Consider the following 11,039-nt stretch of genomic DNA (forward strand, 5'->3'; position numbering starts at 1 on the left):
TTTTTTAATCACCTAAAGCCGTCTGCTTGAGCAGACCCGAGTCTTCCAGTTTTTCAAGTTAAACTTTCTGCCCTAGGTCCTCAGCCTGCTGGAACAGACCCGAATTCCCGAAACAGCCTCTTCCCTTCTCCCAGGGCATTAATGTGTGCACTGACACAGTGGGATGGAGGCCCACAAATTGCCTGCTGCAAAAATAAGGATAATATCAACGACCTGCTGGCTGGTGGGGTCCTAATTAGTTCATGCTTGAAAAGCACTGCAACAACTGCTGAACGTGTTACGCACGTCCGTCTGTAGAGGCGAACGTGAAGGTAAGGAGGGGTGGAGATGTCAGAGTACACAAGAGCAGAAAGGAAAGAGTAAGAGGAGCAAAGAACACCACGAAGAGGTGTTCAAGGACAGAGACCTGAGAAGCCAAGCTGATTATGGAGAAGAAGAGACTGTGCTTCAACACGCAGCATAGGGGGTTGCTACAGAAAGATGCGAAAAGAGCAGTAACGGCAGGGCGATGGACAGAACGGGCAAAGCACGGACTGACGGCGAAGGCACAAAAGGGCAAGGACAGATACACGCAGCTCCGCAATTAGCGGCCGCGATTTATGTTTGCTGCTTTGTTGTTTCCTCCTTCCCTGGCAGATGTCCTATGACCAGAGCTAGTCAGGTATGTGTTTGGGAAAGTGGGGGGCGAAGTGGATTTTAAATAATTAGGCTAGCCCTGAGATATGGGAGAGGCTTTTTAGTAGCCTGTAAAACTTATGCAGGGAATTTCTTTCAGAAGTAGGTCTTAATTAAGCAATAGCTGAGTCCAGGTGCCACTTGCGTTGCCTCTCCTGCACTCACAAACCTGGATGTGGTAGACGGCAGCTTCGTTCCTCCAGCGAATCGTTGCCCCCAGGGTCTGAAGGCAAGTCCCGTGCCCTGCAGTGCCACCAGGACGCAAGCAAACCTGCAGCCAGCTAAATGTGAGATGGACAGAAGCAACATGTGTCTTGCGAGCCTGTCAAAAAAGCTAGGCCTGAATCAGCCAAGCCCACCCTTTGCTATCTAGATAGCCTGTTCTCCAGAAATTAAGTGCATGAACGCAAACTGGGTTTTATCGTGTAGCTTAGGGAGACAGCTCCCCTACTTCGTGAATGATGAAAAGAGACTGAAAAACACAGCTCTAAAAAGTATAATATCCTTCAAGAAACCCAAGCACTGGAAAGCAAGGCATCTTGTTTGAATGCAGCCTTTCACTCGAGCTCCCTGGGGCTTATTCTCTTTCTTAGAGGTGGCAGCTTGCTTTTTCTTCCTGGCCTTTCTGCTCCCTGTTACACTGAAGAATTAGATACTGAATTATGAAGTTTATCCGCCTGTCGTATTACTCCAGCCTGAGACATATTGGGCCAGTCACTGAAAAATTTGGCCTCCTGTTCTTGTTATTGCGGTTTTACTGTCAGAGACCAGAGCCTCGGCAGAGGCTGAAGTCCAAGAAGTACCCCTTCGTTTTGGTTTTACTAGCCCAGAAATTGCAGCATTATCTATTCCCTGCTTTCCCATAGGTATAATACATTTGGCAACGTGAAATCGCCTGCCTCCCCCTGCCAGCAACGCTGCCCGGCACTTTGAGGATAGTGGAGCTTGTAAACGGTAGTGCCCCAAAAGGGCCACCGTTTTACAGGGGCAATATCGACAAACAGCAATTAGCCTGCCTTTTAATGACCATTTTAAGAGATGCTTTCTTCCCCTATCCCAACATTCGTGCTTCTCAGGCCAGGTTTCTGTGCTCTCTGACAGAGCTTGAGCCCTCAAAGCTGTTTTGGATTTCGACCTGATTTTTGGGGGGGGGTTTGGGGGAAGAGCGCAGGAACGTATATTTTCTTCCCAGGGGCAAATCTGCTTCAGTTCTGTCTTTTCCTAAGCCCCTTGCTCTGGTCACACACACACCCTCCCCGAGTTTCTACCCCATCCGTTGTACCTAAGCTTGAACCCAAGTGCTTGTGTGGCTGGGGCTTGGGGAGCCAGCAGGGCTGTGCAGCTAACGGAGAAGCTAGAAACCAGGGAGGCACTTTAGATCTATAACTTTGATGTGTTTCCCATGAATTTTTACTGCCTCTGCTAATGCAGCGACATTGTCCCGTTGGCTCAGCTCGGAGGGGGCTGGCTGTAGCCGCAGTGAAGGCGCACGCACTCGGCAGCAGCGGGGCAGGACCTTGAGCTCCTCTGCCGAATTACCCTTGGGAACTGAGTCGGGGTGTAAGCTAGCCTTTTTCTGGGAGATTTGGAGGAGCAGGGCCGGAGGGTTTGCCCCATCGGCTCCAGCAGCCCGAGCACAGCAGCCCTTTGCAGCCCTCCAGCCCCTGTGGGAACCCACCCGGAGCCTGACCCTGAAGGCCTTCGTGCCTGCAGCACCTCAAGCCTTGACACTCATGTCTAAAGAATCAATAAAAAAAGCTCCTGGGAGTTGACAGGATTAATGATAGTGTGATAGACCCATATATAAATGCAAGTACTCACATGTGTTAACTTTGCATCACCGTTCAATGGCTCGAGGAGCGCTTGTGTTTGGAGGCAGCACATCCCAGGAAATTGCTCCTGAGCAGCTGGTTTGTTGGTCTGGCAGAGATCACACCACGACAGCCTGGGAATTACACTGTAAGTCAGGATAAGTCTCCTCTCAGTGGCAACAGAGGCTGCAAGAGCTTGCCTGCCTCTGGGCTTACGTGTGAGCCTTAGCGAGACTCAGGCGGTGCCTTGCCAGAGGAGCCCTGACCTGCTGCCTCTTCGGCCAAGGCAGAGCGCACCTTGGTTGCACTGCCTTAAATCTCCTCGGGCGTTAGGCATAAGGGCTGCAACCCCCTGGTTTTCCAGCCGGCTAGGGGAAGCGCTCTATACTAGTCCTGGGCATCTGTTTTTTTTTTTTTTTCTAAGGGACCATGATGGAGAAAAACAAGTTTAATGTCAGCCAGGTAAAATACAAAGGGCCCTATCGCAAAGGGGGTCTGTATGGCACGAAAAGGATGAGAAGAGCTGCATGGGGGACTCGGTGCCCCCTTGCACTCAGCGCAGAAGCCGGAGCTGGGTGAAGGCGAGCGGCAGCCGGCAGGCGGCAGCGCCCCGGCTTGCTCCTCGCGGCCGGCGCTGATTCAGCGCTGCCAGGCTTGGAAATAGCTCTTGCTCCCAGCTGGCTCCTGCTTCCCCCTGGAGCCAAGAGCCTGCAGCAGGCTCTGGCCTCGTTAAAGGTGGCTCAGTTGAGAGGAGGAATCCTCTAACAGGCATGAGTCTGGTTTTCTCCTGAAGAGAGAAAATCCCCCGACTCCCCAGGGCAGCAAAGCCCCGAAACACCCACCCTGGAAGCCACAGGTGAGCTGGAGGCATCAGCAGGCCCCGAGGAAGCTGAAACTCCGAACGCTGGCGTTTCCAGGAGGAAAATGTCTCCACCGCTCTCCCAATTCTCCACGGCACGTGGGTCCCCTCACCGCTTCTTCTGATCCCTGAGCTTCACTGCTGCGTTGGAGAGACTGTTTTGCCTCCCGGTCCCCAGGAGCCAGGAAGCTCTCGCCCCCAAACCCTCCAGTCTCTGCCATCGCAGCGGGACGGCTCCACGGAGCACCCTACGGAAACCGGAGAGACTCGCGGCAGCCACGATGCCCCTTCCTCAAGCGGAGAGGCTTCTGTGAGCTAGAAAGCAAGGGAAGAGGTGAGAAGGGAGGGAAATGAAAAAAATACAGCCGGCCAGTAAGAACTTCCTTGCATTAAACGTTCATTGCCCAGTTGCAGAAAGGGATAAAATGCTTGGACATTTGTCGCTGTTCCAAAAACACATTGAAGTGAAAGTGCGCAACTTGTTTGAAAAAATGACATGCATTAATAATATTTTCCTGCCAAAACTCAGGGGAAAACAAAGGGAAGGGAAGGGAAGGGAAGGGAAGGGAAGGGAAGGGAAGGGAAGGGAAGGGAAGGGAAGGGAAGGGAAGGGAAGGGAAGGGAAGGGAAGGGAAGGGAAGGAAAGGGAAGGGAAGGGAAGGGAAGGGAAGGGAAGGGAAGGGAAGGGAAGGGAAGGGAAGGGAAGGGAAGGGAAGGGAAGGGAAGGGAAGGGAAGGCAAAGGGAAAACAAAGGGAAGGGAAGGGAAGGGAAGGGAAGGGAAGGGAAGGGAAGGGAAGGGAAGGGAAGGGAAGGCAAAGGGAAAACAAAGGGAAGGGAAGGGAAGGGAAGGGAAGGGAAGGGAAGGGAAGGGAAGGGAAGGGAAGGGAAGGGAAGGGAAGGGAAGGGAAGGGAAGGGAAGGGAAGGGAAGGGAAGGGAAGGGAAGGGAAGGGAAGGGAAGGGAAGGGAAGGGAAGGGAAGGGAAGGGAAGGGAAGGGAAGGGAAGGGAAGGGAAGGGAAGGGAAGGGAAGGGAAGGGAAGGGAAGGGAAGGGAAGGGAAGGGAAGGCAAAGGGAAAACAAAGGGAAGGGAAGGGAAGGGAAGGGAAGGGAAGGGAAGGGAAGGGAAGGGAAGGGAAGGGAAGGGAAGGGAAGGGAAGGGAAGGGAAGGGAAGGAAAGGGAAGGGGAAAGAAAAGAAAAAAGAAGAAGACATCAATTGGAGGGAGAGTGGAAAGTATTTTGATGGAAAAATGTCAACAAGCTCTTCTAAAAGCAGCAGCAAGCAGCAGAGATTGTGCTTGTACAAAACACGCCTTCTCTTCGGAGGAGAGTATTTGTATTTTGCCAGCCCTCGATCCCTGATCACAGACCACCTCCGTTTCCCACAAGAAAGCCATCAAAATCCACAGGCATCCCGATTCCCCCTTGAACTCTCCAGGCAGTTCTGGGTAACAGAGAGGAGAAAAGAGAAAAGCCTGCGGAATAAAACAAGGCAGCAAGGTCCGGATCCTCAAAGACCTAAAAATAGCTCTGAGCACTGGGCTGTGCACTGCCGATGACGTTTGCGTGATGAGATCCAAGAGCAGCTGCCGGCGTTCCTGCGGCAGACACAGTTGTGCCACCCGTCTCCCCGCTGCTGCGAGGAGCCCCGGCCCCCGCTCCGCTCCGGCCTCGGCCAGTGGCTCAGCGCTGATTGCGGGTCCTGGCTCCTAACTCAAATCCAGGCCCAGGAAGGGATTTGCTAGGTGTTTGGGTTGCTGTAGGTTTAGTGGCTTGCAGATGACTTCTAGGTTTTTTTATGCGCTAATCCGACATGAGTGTTATAGGCTGACGGAGACATAATCCAGGCTCCTTGAATGAATCTCGTGGAGTTTTGTTCTTAGACAGAAAATGAATTAGGTTAAGCGGGGATTAGAGGAGACGCGCCACATGCTTGCTTTGCCCCGTAGAATCGGAATTGTTTATATGTGCGCTGAGAAAAAAACCAGTCATAAAAATTAATGGGTTTTCCCAAGTGAACAAAAATAATAATAAAAAGGAACCTCGAAGGGTTGGCGAGACTTCAGCAGCCGCTTTCTCAAAATGACAGGCACGCGACACTGGAAAGCCCCGGAGCCTGCAGGCCTAAGGGAAAATATATCCGGGATGGAGCCAGGTCCACGGAAAGCTGGAGGTTTTGATGGCCATGGGCAGGGCTGACAAAAATCAAAGTTTTGTTGAGCAAAGAAGGGGATGATACTGCCTGGTGACAGAGAAAGCAATACCTTTCGACTGAAAAGATTGCAAGGATTTGGGTTCTCGTTTGCTTGTCCCAAAGGACTTTGGCAGTTACGTTGTCCTGGGGAGGCCCCAGATAAAAACCTCCATCTTCAGTCAGTGGGTGCCAATGGCCCACAAGTTGTCCTCTGTAGCCTTGGAGTTTTGCAAGCCCCGAGAGGCCAGGTCCTGGCCCCCCCCCACCAAGGGCTTTTTGCCTGCGATGCTGGAGCCAGGTTTGCAAGCGCCGAGCGTGGTGTGGATTTTCTGGATCTGCTATTTTAAGCTGCTTCCGTCAGAGGTGAGGAGTCGGAAGTTGCCATGCCGACGGAGAATTTCAGGCCCTAAAATAGTCAAAACTTGCTCCCGCCTTCTGCAAGTGTGCGTTCGCTTCCCGGGAAGGGGGCGAGAAACGAACTGGTGGGACTCGGCTCCTCACCGAGGGGGCTGCGAGCATCCCGCCCGCCTTTGCTGGGGAGAAAAACGTCCCCCGGACATCTGCATCTGGGCGAACGAAGCAGCCGCGCGCAACAGAAAGCAGCAGCAACTGGGGGATCCCGACAATCGCTCTCAGTGTCGCCACTGCTATAGGTCCTGGCCTACGCACCCTGATCAGGAATTCGAGCCCCAGCCGACTAAGTGTGATACGCAGGAAGCAAAGAAACTGGGTGGTTGAGGAGGGAATAGAAATGTGCATTTCTCAAGCAGCTCTGGCACTATGTTTGTGGAGCAACATTGGTCCATCGTGTTGCAAAAGATTTTCAGGTATGTGCTGAGATACCGGAGGGCTGAACCAAGCACCCAAATATGTCCCAGGGCCTGAAACTTCCAGCCATGTCTAAATGTTTTGGTTTTTTTTTTTGCGTTTTCCCTTGCTGTTCAGTTTATTGGGATGTTTCACCATCTGATTTCCTTTTTTCTGCGCCTCGTAATGCTATTGTGAGCCCCTTTGAATACTACAGGCGTACTAAGACTTTGATAAAGTGGCTGAAAGTAGGACCAAGCCGTCTAAATAGAAAATGTGCTCATGTGCCAGGCGCTGCACAAATACGTGGGAAGAACGATCCCCATGTGAAAATCTTATACTCAGGCTAGGCAAGACCTAGCAGGGAAGCAAAAATGCCGAGAGGGGAAGCGTCAGAGCCCGTGGGTTTCTGAAGCCCGAGCTGGAGGGTGTTCACAGCCTTGGCTGACTTAGGAGCGCTTTGCAATACCAGAGCTGTCAAGGGCTCCAGGCTGCTATAGGGCAGCAAAATGCAGCTTTGCCTCCACAGCAGAGCAGCTTGGAGGTGCCCCGTGGTCAGTGACCAAAGCACTTGTTTGCAGTGGTCTTTGGAAATGGTTTGGTGCTCTCCTGGCTTGCTCCAAAGCAGGATGGACAGAACTTCAGCCGTTCCTCGTGGCGGTTTGTCTGACTGCCCATCCGTCCTGGCACCGTGCTCTTCTTCCCGTAGAAAATCCCCTTCCTCCCCACAATTCCTAGCCTAAACTGGTGAATTCAGCTTTTTCCTGAAGTGTGCCGCCTTGCAGCAGAAACGATGGTGCAGGCCACAGGCTGGCCTGCCCTCTGTTGTTGTTCCTTCTTGCCTTTTCCTCCTCCAGCAGCACCACGTCACTAGGAGCTTGGCATCGGGACGGCTGACCCTTCAGCAGGCCACGCGCTACCTCGGTTTCCTACGGAAGTGGTGCTCTGGTGAGCTTATTCTCCAGGCTCACAGAAGCATGAATGCAAATGCCGTTTAGCCATCCCCGAGTGAGGAGCAAATCAATTAGTTTCACATGCTCGGAGCCGGCGGCGCTCCCTACCTGAAGCAGCGCTGGAGCAACCCCACAGACACCAGACACAAATCCCAGCAGAGCAGAAGGCTCTTTGCCTTCGCTTGCATGCTGGGAAGAGCAAGTGCAGCAGTGGGGAGTTACAGCTCACCTTTCCTTTCCTGGATTCTGCCCTTTTTTTCCCCTCTCTCCTATTGCCTCTCCCTCCTCGCTCCTCTAGTCAATGGTCTCTCCACAGGCCGCACTTGCAAATGCAATTCTTGGGCTGTATGAATATTTCACAACCACTGACTCCCTGGGGACAGCGCCTGCGGAGGAGGCAGGCTCTGCGGGGATGGAAATTGCAACAAATGACAATCCTGACGAAAGATCTGTGCTCTGAGGGCATCTCTGCCTGAGCAGATCCCATCCCGCAACAACGTGGGTGAGGCCTGTTACCCTTTTAAAAAAGACTTCTTGACTTGCCTTTGGTGGGCTGGATGATTGTATAGCTAAATATAACTTTGTCTCTTCCCAGAATAAACCATTTTATAGATTTGGAGAGCTAAGGCTGGCTGGATCTGTCAGGATTCTCTGCTTTGAGCTCCTCGTAAGGCAGATGGAAACATCTTCCCTGCTGTAGATACGTAGTGTCCTAGCCCAGAGTGCGGTACAACTCTTCCGGTGAATCTTTTTCCACCCGATGGCTAGACAGAGGACATTCGTCATGTAATTCCCTCCATCCCAACACACGTAAGTAACCAATAATCAAAGTGGGTAGCAAACCCAAACAGCAGATTAAGTGTCTTCATTGCAGAAGGGTGCGCGTGGGCTTTTGCTTTCCCGTCCCTACGTATGTCCCGGGTCTCCCTCTCTCCGTCTCCTCACCCTCTTCGGCACGTGCAGGCCACCATGAGGGGCTGGTGTCCAAGTGCCATGTTCTCCATTTATTCACTTGCAACACCCATAAGTATCCCAAGTTTTCTCCATGCTCGCTGAGGCCTCCTCCCAGCCTGATCTCTGCTTCACTTTGGGTTTCTGCGCCACCTCTGAGCGCAGGCTTGGGCTACTGGGCTGCAGAAATGTTTGCATCTCTAGCAGAGCAGCACAGCTGCCTTATCATGACTGCCCCTAGGTTTGTCTTAGATATCTGAAAAGCAACCATGGCCCTTTGGAGAAGGAAGCACCAGCACACGCCAGCAGCAGCTGGTGCCATCTCTCTCTCCAACAGTGGGTGGCACTCTGCAATCAAAATAGCTTTGCTTCCCCTGCCTGCTGATTTACTCATTTTTCTGCAGGATATTTTTCCTCCGTGTGGTTTTGGAGGACTGGGGAGAATGGGTCCATCTCTGATCGCATCTCAAAGACAAGGTCAGTTAGAGGGGACTTCATATGGCAAACTCTGGGCTGTCTTGGTGATGCTTCCCCAAGAAAAACAGAAACAGAAAAGTTACTGTAAAGTCTGCGCCTGGTTTGAGTTGTGCTCTTCAGAACTTTTCTTTTTTTTCAAGAAACAAGAAGTGTCGATTAGAAAAAGCTGGGATGGCTCCCACTTTATTGCCCTTTTTTGTTGTGAAACAGAGAATAATTGCCAGTCTACTTTTTCAGAATGTGCTAGTTTGTGACAGTCTGTCTCCTGCAAATAAGTTTAAAATCCTGGTAGATACCTGGAACCCAGTGTTTTGACTCACTCTTGGTAATGAGAGATGTGGAACTTGATTTGCATCTGCTGCAATAATTTTCTTTTGCATTTCTCTTCTATTGGAGTTGAAAGGAAGATACCTGGATCTGGGTTTCGTCTGCTCTAGGACTTTCTCACAGGCCGGATCTCCATAATTAGCTACTGTTGCAAACCTTCTGCTAAACGGACTCGATTTTAAGCAAATGATGGGGAGACAGTGGGTTTCAGGTGGGTGCTATCGCATTTTCATACATGTGCAATGGCAGATTTTAATTCATCGTTAGGAGAAAGGACACAGCAACGTTTGCCTGGAGTGATACGCTGGGAAGGGCTGCAGAACCCCTATGAAAACCACATTCTCAGGGCCATTAGCAAAGGTCCTGTGATATCAGCAAACATTTGGCAAACCATATTTTCAAGCTGAATGATATTTTCAACCTTAGCTACACTCTGCACAGGGAAACGGTGGCATGCTAAAGATATGCAAGGAAAACAGCTGTGCATTCATGATAAAAATACAGACACTTGTGACCGCTGAAGGTATCGCCATGTTTCAAGGTGGCCATGTGCCAGAGCAAAACCAGCATGCGTATAGGGTCTACCCAAATCCACATTTCCCAAGTGATGGATGGTGAATCATTTGCCAGTGATATTATTATTATACCAGGATGTGGAAAGCTTTGTGGTCGGCTTTGGAGGTGGCGACATCATCGACGGTTATGAAACTCTTGAAGATTGACACAGGAGGAAGAAGAATGGAAGTCTATGGGAGAAAATAGAATCTGGAGGAGAATGACAGGCTGCTCAGCAAAAGCTTAACAGGAGGATTGACGATTATGCGGATTTTAGACACTGTCTGTTAACCTACTAATAGAATGTGACTGCATTGCGCGTGGCATTCAGCAGTAACCAATCAAATGATGGCTTAAACGCGTGAACAGACAACAACACTATATAACCTGCGGTTTCGCTTAATAAAGGGTCTTCTGATCAATATTCACGAATCCGTGCACTTAATCTCCTCACCAGGAGGTGTCAGCCTCTCCTGCCGCTGCCTGGACGCACGCACTTGCAGGAGGTGTAAGGCAGGGGTTGCTTAGCACTTACAGCTGTGACTAGGATTAGATTCACCCTGGTGCTAAGCTGAACCCATGAGACGGACAGTTGTCCCTGTTTCCAGCAGAGCGACGCGACCAAGTTTCAGAGGCAGCAAATTACCCCGACCCCCGGAGCAAAGCGAGAAGCCGCAGGAGGTGGGAAGGGGAACCATGACTTCCTTTTGGGCCTTCAACTAGGACAAGATGATATTTGCATTCGTGCAAGTCCTGTTTTCCCCCTAAACAAGAATGAGCCCTAAATAAGATTGTAGGAGCCAAGCAATGTGTGTGCAGTGCTAGGGACTCATGCTTCGCTCGGGCTGTCTAAATAATATAGCGCCCTGCCTAAGTCAGGGACGTGGCGGGGTTATAGAACAGCTGTACATACATCGTCTCTCCAGAGGGCATTTGTCCAAGGGTGCTCCATTCTCCACCACATCTTCATCACTTCAGCTTCCTTGGGGCAGATAGGAGCCCAAGCGAGGAAACTGGAACACAAACAAGTTCAGAGCCAAAAATACCACTGTCCCCCAGGCACCCGTTATTAAATGATTTCTGCCAGGGGGATTGGACGAGAATTGTGCTGTGGTGGCTGGACGCGTAGAAAATCCATACGCAATTCGTACCCTTTTACCGGCTCTCCAAGGGGTTGGGGCGCCTCTGGGCTTGCCCAGAAATGTTTCCCCAAATGCAGTAGCGTTGCCCACTGGCCTTTCCGACCGCTTGAGAGCTGGGGCAGGAAAATGTGCGCAGTGATCACACTGCGGGGCAGGCTGCACAAGGAGACAGCCACCCTACAGGAGGTAAGACTTCCCCAACCTGTCGGGTTTCATTTTGGCCCCTTGGTACACACATGGTGGGCTATAAGCTCCCAGAAAGTTATTTCTGAGTAGGCACAAAAATAAAG

General features: G+C 51.3%; 1 long non-coding RNA gene across 2 annotated transcripts; it reads left to right on the forward strand.

The window, feature by feature from the left end:
* The first annotated feature begins 5,990 nt into the window (after nucleotides 1–5,990).
* LOC104151859 (uncharacterized) lies at nucleotides 5,991–10,031 on the forward strand. 2 transcript variants are annotated; one of them, XR_011140586.1, is made up of 5 exons: nucleotides 5,991–6,364; nucleotides 7,614–7,799; nucleotides 7,893–8,107; nucleotides 8,653–8,725; nucleotides 9,122–10,031. It is a non-coding gene; the product is annotated as an uncharacterized lncRNA (long non-coding RNA). The 2 variants fall into 2 exon arrangements; XR_695871.2 differs by having other exon boundaries at nucleotides 8,653–10,031.
* Nucleotides 10,032–11,039: the final 1,008 nt, after the last annotated feature.

The sequence above is a fragment of the Struthio camelus genome, chromosome 3, assembly GCF_040807025.1.
Source record: "Struthio camelus isolate bStrCam1 chromosome 3, bStrCam1.hap1, whole genome shotgun sequence".
Taxonomy (NCBI): domain Eukaryota; kingdom Metazoa; phylum Chordata; class Aves; order Struthioniformes; family Struthionidae; genus Struthio; species Struthio camelus.